General features: G+C 46.1%; 1 protein-coding gene and 1 long non-coding RNA gene across 2 annotated transcripts in view; one reads left to right on the top strand and one right to left on the bottom strand.

The window, feature by feature from the left end:
* The window catches only part of LOC135396799 (B-cell lymphoma/leukemia 11A-like), a 279520-nt gene that overhangs the window by 90445 nt on the left and 174824 nt on the right, over positions 1 to 14251 (top strand). The window lies entirely within an intron of this gene.
* Positions 1 to 14251, bottom strand: part of LOC135396800 (uncharacterized) — a 156067-nt gene that overhangs the window by 135318 nt on the left and 6498 nt on the right. The window lies entirely within an intron of this gene.

Below are 14251 nucleotides of genomic sequence, written 5' to 3'. Positions count from 1 at the left end.
AAGTCACTTTTCGTGACTTGACGAGGCATGTGCTCCCATACAGTAGCAGCACAAACAAACTTTATCATGGTAAGAACAAAATTATTTTTAAAGATACATAGCAAGGCGGCAGAAAACAATTTTAGTTTTATTTGGAGAAGTATTCGCGAACCAATTTTTTGGAGGACTTCAGTAGGTCTATAGCAACACTATTGGGAAATTGATTGAAGGAGAATTGAATTATACTGAAATAGAACGCATTCCCCTGAAATATGAGGTTTTCTGTAGAATATGCCATTTGGACTATAGAGCTTTTTCCTCAAGTGCCATCGTTCATTGAAAAAGAGCTTTTTCCTAATCTCACGCCATATATAAGGGTATCTTTTGAAACTCAAACAACAAAAGTCTGTGCCATACAGGGCAAGACATTTACGCATGAAAAGGGCAAAAAAGATTTACTGCGTATCGGTCATAATGGCAACCCCAAAACATATTTATTCAAATTTGCACACAAACGTTCTGCCAGCATACACTTCAGGTGACGCATCGGTTATTACATAGAAACTTTATTAATGTAACCATTATATCTTATGCTGATCCCATTTACGTCCGTCCCACTCCCTTCGTACAAGTCACCGATTTGGCACAACAACACAGTTGCACTCAACCTGGGGAAGCTTAAAACGTATTTGTATTCTGAACGCATCATTTCCGTGTTTCTTCTCCCCGTCTTTGCACCCCATATCCAAAAGCACGATCTATTTCCAGATGATTCCCATTGATGCCGAGCCGGCCGCACTCTTGGCTCAGATGATAAACGATCTCTAGTAATGAAACGAAACGTCGATGCGGGAGTGGAAAGCCTTTCTTCACGACCAAGAAATATGAAGCTGTCCCCTGTAATGCGCCGGAGGGTACACATGCTTGTTTTGTTTCAAGCTAGTTATCAGTTTATACCTACAGGTACACCTCCAGGGAAATGCCGACGTAGTGGTCTGTGCAGGCCACTATTCAGGCTGGCGCAACTGTGGCGTTGCATAAGACGTTGTCCCGCAGATATCGATGATCGACTTATTGATTTCCTTTTAAGATCCGTATGTTTGCGACTAGCATTGCGTGACACGAGATGAATGCGAACACTTTGTCCTTAGCAATGAGATTGTACGCTGTTGTAGCACAGCGGAGGCAGTAGCAGCAGAGGCTAGGCGTTGCTGTTGCCCACTAGGACAGCAGCCTCTGTTCGAAATACCGGCGTCACCCAGCATGAGGCAATTCCTTTGGGCAGAGGTAAATTAGTCTCCACGTGGCGGTTTTGCGTTTCAAAACTATACACCGCCCCACACGCCAGGACTTGTAGCAGTCACAGAAGGACAAGAGAAGATAAAGATGATTTGTTGTTGTATTGTTGGTACATTGCTCATTTCATGGTTATTTTTTATTTGTTCATTCTTTATGCTGTCATCACATCAGCATCCCGACCAACCCCTGGTGCCCCACTGTCCCCCACCCCTTCCTGTTGTCCTCTCTCCATCTGTCCACGTCTGTACACCGCACATAGCCACAGTTGCTTCGCGGTGCTAACACGGAATTTAAAAAAAAAAACTGGTGGTCTAGTTGCGCCACCTAATTACCTTTCTGCGGTACAAGTGCGCTGGAGCAGCGCTCATCTCCATATTAACTTTATATTACTTTCACTCCAATCCCGTTGTTGTGTTGTTTCCTGTAAAAAAAGTTGCACAGCTCCAGAACACAATCCTTGCCTTCGATTCTTTTGTAGTCCTTGTTCAAGCCTGGGTGGTCTTCCCAACCGACAGTGGCCCCCTGTCCTTGCCGCGTCACTCCTTCGAAAGCGGCTTGGTAATGGTGTCTAATTGTGTCCGACCTCCAACGCGAGCATCGACTGGCGGGCGCCCACGAGCCTTCACATTATATCTGCATTGGTTGCCGTCACTTCGGGCGGACTCCGTGGTCTGCGGGGCATGACGGCGACGGCGTAGAAGACCTCCACGCTCGATAGGCCATAGGGCGCAAGGATGCCTGAGACTGCCTTCCATGTAAATGCGGGTGACAAAATAAGGTGTCCGTCAAGCCATCTGTGACGGTGGCCCTCACCTCTATATATTTACGTGCGTGGTTGCGACCGTCGGAGGCGGGTGAAGCAAGCTATGGAGAAGGTTATGAGATGACACTGCTATTGCACAAATGTTGTTTATGACTCGACACTTTATTTAGTCTTTGGTCTGCGCCACACGTCGAGGCGTATCGTCGTATTTTGTTTGCTAACATTTTAGCAGTGCCAATAAGAACAAGCAATGTAAAAGGTACACGGGGTCGAATCTTGTCACCGTCTGTGCTGTCTGAGGTTTTTCCTGGGTTTTCCGAAGACTTTCCAGAAGAATGTCGGTACAGTTCCTCCTGAAGTCGGCCCAGGACGCATACTAACCCCCCTGTCCCCCACTCCTTCCTGCTGTCTGCTCTCCATCTGTCCACATTTGTACGCCGCCCATAGCCACAGTTGCTACGCGGCGCTAACACCGAATAAAAAAAAATGTAAAAGCCCCAACGTATACATGGATTTGATGGAAGTACGCTCATATGAAATTAAAACGAGTACATTGGGGATAAATTACTGCTTCTAGTGCTCCCCATTTTATAGTCCAGCTGAGCCTAAACTTTACTCTTCCCGAACTGCACATAGCCCTGAACTTCGCACAAACTTCCAAGGATTTAGTCCCGAAAGGGAGTAACAGTTGTGGTAGTGCACCTAGTCCCCAAAATGACAAAAATTACTCCCTTTTTACGCCGTTTTTTACTCTTAGAGTGCAAGGTGATGTGGTGTCGAGTTCGTACCAACTATAGCCCACCTCCCTGTTTTAGTTCATACGGTGACACAAAATGTTTCTTGTGGCTTGGCAATTTTGCTTGTGTTAATTCGCTCGCGTTATATCTGATGGTGAATGATGCTAACGCTGGTGCTGGTGAGTGGTAATGCTAATGGTGGCTAACGGAAAGTAAAAGCGAAGAGAAGAGAGATAAACGGTTAAGCTGCATCCCACATCGAGGGTCGAGGGCAGCCTTGATATCTCTCAATGATCTTGGAATGCTTTTAATTCAATGTTGTCAATCAATCAATCAATTGCAAGCGATACTAACCACATGATACCGCACCGACGACCCCCATAAGATAGCAACGTCACTGTAAGGCCCCATGCATTGTCCTTCCAGCTACAACTCACAGCTCCATACTCAGGAGCTTCCATGCACACTGAGGCACGCGTTTTGCGGGAGACCAGCTCCCCATATACACAAGCAAAGACACACCTACTGTCGCTGGGTGGAGTCATTGCGGGAGATGGTGTCCACCACGTCTCCGAGGTGCAAACATTTTTTTCACCGCTTGCAGCCAATGGCGGCTGGCAACGCGTCACTATCGGATCAATACTAGCCTACTCCTACGCCTACTGTGACCCTCACTGGCCATGGCCCACTCCTGCACGGTAGATCAGATGTGGAGTCTGACCAACGCCTGGTGCTCCAATCGAAACACGTCGTCGGTCCCGCCACGATCGATAGATCAAGGGAATATACCAACGTCGACAGGTGGAAACAGCTAGGCTCCAACATAGGAACCATTGTTCGACGGCCGGAAAAACGTTGTCTTTCCAGCACTCCCCGAGGCACACCATTACACCTATACCAGTGAGGGATGTTGTACGGCTACTGGACAGTTTCGTTAAATGAAAGCAACATGACGCGATCAAGGACAAAAATCATATTCTTATACTATAGTGTGTCTGCGTTCGGGAGCCTGTCGCTCGCAGTCGTCTTGGGATTTCGCTCGTGGCACTCGACAACGTCCATCCATGTATGTATTGTGGTGGTTTTTGGCCCTCACTCCTGAAACGGTTGTGCACTTGATGCTGCTGATGATGATGATGACGATAGGAGAAGAAAAAAAATGGAGATGTGAGCCCGCTCACTGCGGGACAAGCTACTCCAGGTCTAGAAAAGAAAAAAAAGAAAAAAAGAAGACGACTAAAAACGTGCTCTCAAATGTCTCGTCATATAGACAAAGTACTTTGACTCCATGGGTGCGGGTGCTTTTCATACAGTACTTCAGCTTTTTTTTTCGTTATCTGTAACTGATCAATGTTCTTGACACGCATATTTTTAACAGCATTTTAACTACTAATTTTCAGTTATCCATGTTAATGGAGCCGACCATTTCGATGTTCTCATTTTCCACAAGGAAAATGGGCATTACAGCTCTAACATATCCAGATCCACACATCCTGATCGGAAAGGATCATTGCCTCACGCAAAAGAGAGGAAGGCTGACCGAGGGTCACGTCCGTGGTTTTCTGGATGGAGAACAAGCGCAAAATACATCACACGAAATCATAGATCTGCATACGCATTAAGAATATAAGACAATCACATGAGAAAACCGCACGGTGTTATCGTACAGGTCTTTATGTACTCTTTGCAGCTAACGAGATTCTTGTGCAATTTTCACCGCATTAATGCTGCATTAAAATAATTTACAAAGAGAGATCAATCCGCAATCCTCCTGCGTTCATTTCTCTTTCCTTGTCGAACTGTTTTCACATAAAGATCATTCATGGCTATGTACTAAACAATTCGCGTAAAACAAGAACCAGAAATTTAACGTTGATTTCTTAGAACCCAGATGTGCTCACACTTCCTGCCTACTCGATCAAACCAAATAAACTGACTATACATTACTACCAGTTTCTTTAACCACCCAAGATCCAGCTGAGAAGGCCAGCAACGTGGCCGACACATCCATCATAAGTGGTTAGGCAGCTCTTGCAGGGCTGACACAAAGTAAAACTGGCCATCTAGCGCAGGCTAACTGGAATTCACTTTCCGAGAGCTACGTTCGTCCATTACTATTCCGGTTTAAAACCTGGTGAGGGGAAGGATTAAGGTACACGTACGCACCGTTTGACCTTGGAGCGCGCTTTCTTACGGAAGCACTCCTGTCACTGCTGGTTATCGGATACAGTTTTCGTGGTAATCGTTTCACGTTGCAGCGGGTGTTGTGAAAAGTACACTCCACGTCGCCTTGGCCATGCTAAAGGAGCAGTGAAAGGAGTAGCGAGCCAGCTTGATTGGGCTAACTTCTCCTCAATATCCCTCTAATGAACGAACAAAATGCCCCTCCATAAATTTTTCGTTTTCGGCGGCGACGTGTCTTGCAACTAATAACACGAGGGATTGAAACAGAATGTTTTCGTCTGTTCCAGCTTCAGTACAGTTATTTTCCATCAAAGTGCAACGCGTACGCGAACGACGTTTCGAGTGCGAGTTTTCTTCTTTTTTTTTTTCGTTGCGAGTGCGTTTCGTACGCGAACGACGCGTACGAAAGAGCACGACGAGAGGCAATTTACCTGTGCGCCCTCTAGAAACTCTCCACTCTTTCAAAGAGTGTGTAAGTGAGAGAGGGAAGCCAACGTCACTCCGCGACGTTCGCAGTCCCGATGAGAATACCGATCTGGTGACTCGTGACGTAGCCCAGCGCGTTCGAAGCGCCGTAGCAGTAGCAGACGAATTTTCGGTGGCCAATGAGAGGTTCCGGCCGCTCCCCCAGGCAGGTCTGCTCACGTCACGCGGGGAGAGCGGGCCGGATCTGTGACTGCTTTCTCCGCGTGCTTTTGTAAATTTGGTGGCGTGGTGACAATGCGCCGCAACAGCGATAAGGGCGGTGGTGGTGCTGGATTGTGCTTGACGAATGCAACATGGTTTCGAGCCACGTTAAATGTCACTATTTCTTGAGAGGTCTGAGAATATACGGTCAAATTCTGGAATGACAGATACTATTTTGTGGAATTGACTTCCAGTCGTCAGCAGGCGTTTGGATGTATACAGTATGCGCGCAGATCTTCGACTTTGTCACTCCGCCTGTGACAATAAGGTTTTCGAGGCAGATGCACGAGCTAGGGTTTGTACTCTTGTAAGGCTCCGACTTTCGAAAACGTGGCTGTGAGCATGCTGTCCCAACGAGAATTTTATGGGGCTCGCACTCTGCCTCTCAGACCATTCGACAGTTCGAGCTGACTCAGAGTGTTCTGCTGACACGACAATACCGTCGCTGAGACTGAACTCGACCGCTTTAAAGGGAGATTTTGCAAGTATTCGAAAAAAAAAAATTAGGTGAGCATCATACCAAACACGAACCACCCCCTCGATACCGAATACAACATTCGCATTCATTTTGCGGTAGCAATTAATTCGTAAATGATGACAATAGCAAACCGAAACCGATATGTGAACAGCAGAAAGCAGAGCTCCGTATTACGGCGGCAGGTCCGGAGGAGGATTCCGTGACGTCACACAGCATTGTCGTCTGCTTGCAAGTCTGCATTCTTTCTTCCTTGCCGGATGCCGGATGATGTCAGCAGTGTGTTGCTTTCAGCACCCCCTCGCTTTACAGAGGCGAAACGCTCGCTTCGTAATAATTCGTTTGAGTAAAATCTGCACAGTTTTGGACCGATATATTTCGTACACATGTTCCTGACATCCCAAAGATTACGTATACACCGCAACCTTTGCGGTCATTTTGTTGCGGAGACCCACTTTAAACCAACAAACTATATCTTGCTAGCGTTACGCCGTGTACAAGTAGTTAGCTTTTTTACTTGACTATCGTACCCTCTGCCAGGATGCCGGCGTCCATAAGGCAGCATCTGCCACTAAAACACGGTCGCACGCGGCGGTGGCGGCAAGAGTTAAAAAGAGAGGAGAGGGTCGTAAGAAGAATTTGAGTAACGGAAGGCTCACGACAAAGGGGCCAAATTTGGAAGCCTCCAGGGGAGAGGCATGGACTGGTCTCCTTAGATTCTTTTGCGGAGTTTGTCTCCGCTAAAGTCAGCGACTCTGTCCCCGGCGCGGGCCCCACGGAGGCCCGGAAAGGGGCCTTCGCTGTTTGCTTGAAGGAAGGGGACAGTTGCGGTCCAAGGCTGGAGATATATGGGTTTTAATAGCCAGCTGCTCCTGCTCTATGTGCCGTGTAGGAAGCAGTTGTCAACAGCGAACTATATAAGAGGGCTGGACCTTGACACCTGATGTTCAGACAAAAGCTTTTTTTTTTTTGTTGTTGCAAAATCTTCTGCTTTATTCAACAATACCTATTGAGCTGCGTATCTCAAACGTACTGAGCCCTGCGCCTAAGCGCCTATTTCTGTTCATCCAGCGGAGGTGGGTCCGCAGGAGAAAGCCTCGCGTCAAGTGCTGCCGACCCGATGATTTGCACTCTACCAAGTTCGACGTAACTTATTGCGACGTCTACGTTAATGTCGCCGTTGTTGTAAATGTCTCAAAAGCTGTTAAAAAGCCGAAGCCAAAACAAACACTTTGAGGTTAGGTTTGTAAGATGAGCCTACATCAGAATACTTTTTCTGGTAGCCTCTTCATCGTCACCTTCATTATACGAAGAAGACGAAGATGATGTCTGAGAATCATTGACGGGGATCTCACTTGGGCAACTCTCATGACTCCCCGTGAATGCTATTTCAGGAAAATTTATTCAGCACGTGAAAACTAAGTGAATGCTTCGAGTCTCTTACCCGATGGGGGTGTAATGAACCTCTGTATGCAATAAGGGGATAAGTCGAAAAATCCCAAACCAAGAAAAGGGACCTGATCTGAATGCACGTCCCATTAACATACATGCATTTCCAGTTTCTTGCCTTTCCTGTAGCGGCCCAATAAATTGCAATAGGGTCCTAAATTTTCTTTGGCAGGTGCATACTGGTATGTAGATGTCATTGCAGCAAAAATAGCAAAAAGGGGACAAATCGACTTATCCTCTTATTGCATACAGAGGTCCAATTGTGGGTGCTAAGTATCACTAATGGTAATAATTAGAAATTGAGCCGCTGTGTCGTGTTTGTTTTTCTGTGGTCGCTCATCGTTCACGTTTTCTCATGGTGGAGTAATAATTAGTACAACAAAGCTGTTATAGTCAGGAAAGAGGATGTCTATTGGTGAGGGAAGTAGGGCGGTGAGAGAATGCTACGCAAATGCGCACCTATACGGAGCAGTTTCGTCAGGTATTTTGTTCAATGCGTAATGTGTCACGCAGAGCTAATGAACATCGACCGACCATCCTCTAGACGCCGTACACCGACCAAATGACCCGGTCGCTCCTGTCTGCGCATGCGCTCCGACATTAACAGCAAATCTAACGGCATATGTCCACACGCTAAGCAAACAAAGACCAGCTTCTAAGAAAAAGTGGCGAGGGTGGAACCAGCCGTCTCAGACTCAACGGGGTTTTTACTCCCTCTCGACGTGAGAAACGGCCCAGCCCGAGTTCCACGCGCTTATAAAAAAAATAAAATAAAAAAGAAATGTCAAGAGGACTTGGCCCCCAACCGCGGGGCCTCCCCCTCTCCTCCTGGTCCTTCTTTACAGGAGGTGACGCAAGAGTCCAGAAACGAACGCTGGTGACTTGAAAGAAAAAAAAAAGAGTGAGAGAGAGAGAGAGAGAGGAGGACCTCTGGAAAAACAAGGCTGACGCCATAAAGGGCACGACGAGGGTGACCTCTGGTGACACACGGGCAGAAGAGACGTACTGCTCCGTTTCGGAATGGCGGAGCTGGCCCTCGACCCAGAGGCAGGGCAAAAATATAAAGCGAGGGAAAGAATATGATGCCTTGCCATCCAAAGATGAAAAGTCTTTCCCCATCTCTGTGTGTATATGGGGTGCGAGTTAGGCTCCTTTCTCCTCTTTGGTAAGCTGTTGGCAGACTGTGAAGGTATTTCACATTTTAGCTTTTGATATATATTTGCCAATGTGAAGAGGGAGACGTCGCACATGTGGCTGGCCCGTCCGTAAGCGAAGTTTCTTACGAACGGCATTTTTGATCTGTGGTACGCCCAAGGACGCAAGGGGGTATAGTACTGGCCTGAGTGGGGCTCCCTGTGAGTTACGCCCGAGAAAGCGCTTCAATTGCTGAAATATGCCATGAGCGACATGTTTCACTTTGCTCTGGTGGGTTGCCTGTGGTAAATGCCGTCCTATAGTGTCATGCCCTGCATCGGTATTTCTTTCTCAAAGCTGTGGACTTTTGAAATGAAATGAGTGACTGCGTCGAGCGTAATAGGTCCTGGGCAGAAGCGATAGAAGACCTTTTGATGTCGTGAGAGTGTTGGGGGATCTGCCTATTCTCTATGGACAAACTGCAAGTTCACCTACACCTTTTCTTAAGAGAAATGTAGCCATCATTTTATCATTTAGGTGTGATGTGATGTGAATAAAGAAAAAAATGGGGATGGGAGTTTCGACGAAGTCAAACTGGCTACCCCAGTACACTTAATACAGAAAGTTCAATCCGATGATGAGATGATGAAAACGCAAAAGGATGATGTCCAGAGACGAACAGAGATGATAATAGCTTACTAGCCATATGTTTCTATACATAATCGTTCGTGTGTAACTGGTATCACGCTAAGTGGGGCCTATTCGTCACCGTCACCATCACCATCACCACCACCATCACCATCATGCTCACATGCCAGCAGTTTGCTTTTTGCGCTCAACGTGAAAGCAGCAAACATCGAGGTGTGACCAGCTAAACCAATGTAGAAGCTTTCAACTTTTCAACTTGTTTTACAACTTTATCTGCTGCTACAATGGTCTTACAATCTAGTATGGACTTGATATTGCTCATTAATACGGACTGTCGCGAAGGTGTAGCGAAAAAAAAAAGAGAGAGAGAGACACACACACAATTTAATCATTGATGACAGAGTCGTTTCTCCGGCCGATAACACATATTGGGGCACGAGCACAGAGCCAGATAATGGCAGTGAATAGTGGGACCCCCTTAAGTAGGTGCTGTTACATTACCTATTAGAAAGAAGCCTATCAATTGTTGTCATCAAATTAAGAAGAAAAATGGAATACAGTGCATCGGCGACCGAGTCCCGATAGCCCTCCCTGTATTAAAGGAGCGCCGTTGGCGTTGCCATCATCAACGATGCAGGTCTCGTCCGTACATGCAGACACGCTATGCGGGCGATGAATGCATTACAGCGAGACACTTCTTGTCCTTGCTTACTCTCGCTCTTGGCTGCCTTGGCGTATTTTACGGCAATCTCCCGCAAGATGCATCACGACAGTAGGAACCCCATCTCCGAGCTGCTGTGATGCGATTTCAATTGTGGCCGCAAGCACGCGAGACCCTTAAAGAAGGATATCCGAAAAGATTCGTGACAGTCGCTAAAAGATGAATTAAGTGACATATGTATACAGCTCAGGACTCGCACTATTAAAGTGTTTTGCTGGTACAGGTGTACGCTAGCACACTGTAGAGTGCCAAGAAAGCGCAATGCATTCTCGACAGGTCCAGGTCACACGTCATTGCAAACGTCATCGTACACGTGACCACAAAAATGGTCGCGTCCATGATCAGCGGCCACACATACGCGTCGTTTTCTAACTTTCCAAGCAGCACAATGTACTGAAAGTCGAGTGCAATAGGGGTGGACGGGTAGGTGGAAAGCCTTGAACAGACTTCTAAAACTAAGAAACATTGATAAGACACATACCGTCCACCCCTATTGCACTCGACTTTCAGTACATTGGGCTGCTTGGGTTCTTTCGACCTCGGCAATTAGTTTTTGCATTGTTGACTGATTAGGTGGGACACAGAAATAGTCAGCCAATTGACTGATTGATTGATTGATTGATTGGTAAAAGAAAAAATGGAGATGTTAGTTCCAAACTACTCGGGACTGGCTACTCCAGAACGCGTGATTTAGGACTGATTATATGTAAAACAAATGGAGGGAAAGGAGGGCGGTGAAAAAGAAGAAAGGGAAAACTATACTATGCCTTATAGTCAGGCCCTTTTCTTCAACGTTCTAGCCTACTATTTCCTATATCCTTAGTTTACCGATAGTTTTATCTGATAGTCTTGAACAATTTTCACGACAGGGACATAACATTTCGCATTCAGCGACACCTACTCGAAGTACTATTTTCCACGCTTTTCATCCGGCCAGCACAAGCTCAAATAAACCCGCTTTCTCCTACTAAATGCACTTACATCGTCATGATGATGATAATGATGATGATGATGATGATGATGATGATGATGATGATGATGATGATGATGATGATGTTGATGATGATGCTGATGTTGATGATGTAATAGGGGGTTTTAGTGCATCAGAAGGAACTCTACGAAAACGATAGTGAAGTTACCGTATATAGTAGTATACCGTATAGTGTCGTGCAGTACTATACGATAAGTGAAGTTATCAAATCGAAGCTTAGCAATGTGACGTCACCCACTTCAATGAAACAGGGCGATTGGCTTATCATGCTTTCGGAACTGTTATCGTCAACACTTTCTGATGTTAAACTAAAACTCACTAATAACAATACGTGACAGCTTCTCGAGTCATAAAACGGTATGCTTCCAGATTCTTGAAGGATACACGCATGCGCAATGCAGTCGAACCCCTGCGAACTTTTTCGAATTTTCGCTAACTTTTGCGAATTCGCACCTCGACAGGTTCGTGACATCGCCAGTAGTAACAGTTGCACGAAGAACCAAACAAAAAGGGAAATCATTTCCATCTTTGGTCATGCCAAAAGCGTTTCAAAATACAGTACCTTTATAGGGCCACCATCGTTCGCGTTTAATTGTTTTCGCTAAAGTCTCGTTGAAATGCAATTAAAGTTTTACCGAAAGCATTTTAATGCTTTGTGAAATCGTTTATCAATTTATTACTTTTTTTTTACATTGTTACTGTGGTTGTCACACAATTTCAGCATGCCGCGAACGCAGCCTGGCTACCACGTGGTAGTGGCACTGTCGCGTGGTGTCACGTTACCCTATAAGGCCATGGATGTACCCGCACGATTGATTGATTGATTCACTGATTGATTATAAAAAAGAAATAATACCCTCTTCACCACAGCGACACCATTACAACGATCGGATCCAAAGCAACAAAAAGGCATCATTTTAGATAAAAATCTTCTTTAGATAAAGTAAAAAGGATAGTGCCCCGACGACCGCTTTATACACCGCGCATTCATCATTACACCGATGTCTGAGCACTACGTAGCATATTAGCCTACAAAATTCACGTGTCAAATCGCACTCAATACAAAAAATGTATCCGATGAAGTAGCCACTGATCCCGTTTTCTTCCGGTACCGCCCGCGTTTCTGTTTTGAAACAGTCCGTTTTGTGTGGAGAGTACGGAGTGATGCGATGAATAAAACATCCTCTCCCCCGGAGGCGTCGTTGTGCCCTCGGTGGCCCGTATATCACAACGTGCGGTTCTTATCTAGCTGGCAAGTCCAGTATACTGCTGCGGTGAACATCAACTGAAAAAAATGGTGCCGGACGCCCTCAAGTATCGCGTGAGAAGTTGAAAAATTTCACGTTTTATGCAAACTAATTACGTTGACATAAAATAAAGTAATCGAGGCCAGAAGACGAACCGGAGTGCTCCATTATTCGCTTCCGTTTGCTTCGGACAGGAAGGAGTAAAGTGAGTTGGCATAGGGTTAGTCTTATTACATAGTACAGGGTTTCCCAATAGACGTACTCAAGACTTTAAAGAAGACGGAGCACGCTACACGGGAACGAAACCAGTTCAATATCGTTAGCAGTCGTGTATCTTAGTCGCCAGTTTCCTTCTTCCTAATTAATTAATTAATTGAGATTAGGTAGCTAATAAAAAGATATAATAATAAACTCTCAAATGGAAAGCTGCAGAGAGCCTCAGAAATACCCGACCGAGGTCTTTTCAACAATGTACGCTTTGTGTGTGCGTGCGCGTTTTTTTTTTTTTTTTTTTTTGGGGGGGGGGGTTAAAAGAAAGCCCGTGAAATACAAAAAAATATATATATCGCGTGACAGCGTGCCCTGCAATCGTGCGGCGCCGATATAATAATATTAATTCAATTTATATGATTTACTACTAACCTCATTGATGACAATTATTTAAAAACACGACGAGGTTTCGTTGAGCATAAAAGCAGGATGCAAGCGATCTGTTTGAAATGGGGTACGACACGGTTGATGAGCAAATGCTAAGCGTTGTGCATGTCAGTCCACGCGAACCGTTTGTCCACGCAAGACAGCTCATCGGGTGCCTACGCCGTCCCCCGTGAATACAGTGTATGTTTGCTATTGTATTACAAGACGTCCTTAACGTGAGCAGAGCTGTTCGCTATTATTTTACGCTGTGCGAAAAATCGAGGAGAGACCAACCCTATCGTAGGAGTTGACCTCAGATTCTAAATTTGCTCTTCTCCGATCTGGCTACTACGGGCGCCCGCGAGTCCAGCCAGTAGTCACTCGCAGCCGCGGAGCATGTCCGCCTCCACCACGAACGACAATGGTCCTGTTTGCGTTTGTTCATAGGCAAGATAAGAGCAAGTCCTCTGAGCATTAGGGTGCTACTTGGTCCTTGGGTCAAGTCATCGTTGCAGCGTTTGACCAACGCAGTTCAGGGCCATTTCCTTATACGGACACAAGTGGTGGCTTCTCGATTTTTAATTGTTTTGCTCGTTTTAGCTAGCACCGACAGCAACAATAAGTACACGAAGTCAGGATGAATGAGGAAATTTGCCATTTAGCTTGTCGCTAACTACAGCTGGTAACAACCCATGTATGTAGAGCAGCAGACCCTATATTGTCTGACCAACCTCTCAGCATCCTTTTTAAAAACATCCTCCCACCCTCCGACTGTGTTTCATCAATCAATAAATAAGCAACGTAGCTCAAAAGAAGTTGCTTAAAGGGCAACAATTGTATCGCGTCCACACATGCCAACTACGCCGCGAGCGCAATGACCGTCAAACGACTTCGCAACTTCGTGCCGGAAACCGTAAAACCACAAATGATCCAATAACAAAAAAAGAACAAACCCAATTGCAGCAATTGAACAGCAGCCCAGTCTCCGTCGACTGGCAGGGGGTCAAGCAGCCACGTAGTCCAAGATGGGACCAACAGATTGGCCGTATAAGAGCCACCGGTGCGGCAACCATTCTCCCCTGGGCTTCAATGTCCGATAGTTTCCGCATTGGCCGGGCTTGGACGTACGTGACTGCCATAAAGGATACGCTAGCACCGTGCGTACTTCCAGCATGGACTTTACGGGGACACAGAAGCGCCGCTTTCTTTCCAGTACTGGTCCGCGCGAGGGCCTCTCTGCGTTGTCGCAGGTACCATCTCACGTCGGACGCAAGCAACGGACTCAGCTGGCCTTTTGGCTG

The sequence above is a fragment of the Ornithodoros turicata genome, chromosome 6 (genome assembly GCF_037126465.1).
Source record: "Ornithodoros turicata isolate Travis chromosome 6, ASM3712646v1, whole genome shotgun sequence".
Taxonomy (NCBI): domain Eukaryota; kingdom Metazoa; phylum Arthropoda; class Arachnida; order Ixodida; family Argasidae; genus Ornithodoros; species Ornithodoros turicata.
The sequence above is the reverse complement of the archived record's forward strand: the minus strand, read 5'-3'. Positions and strand labels throughout refer to the sequence as shown.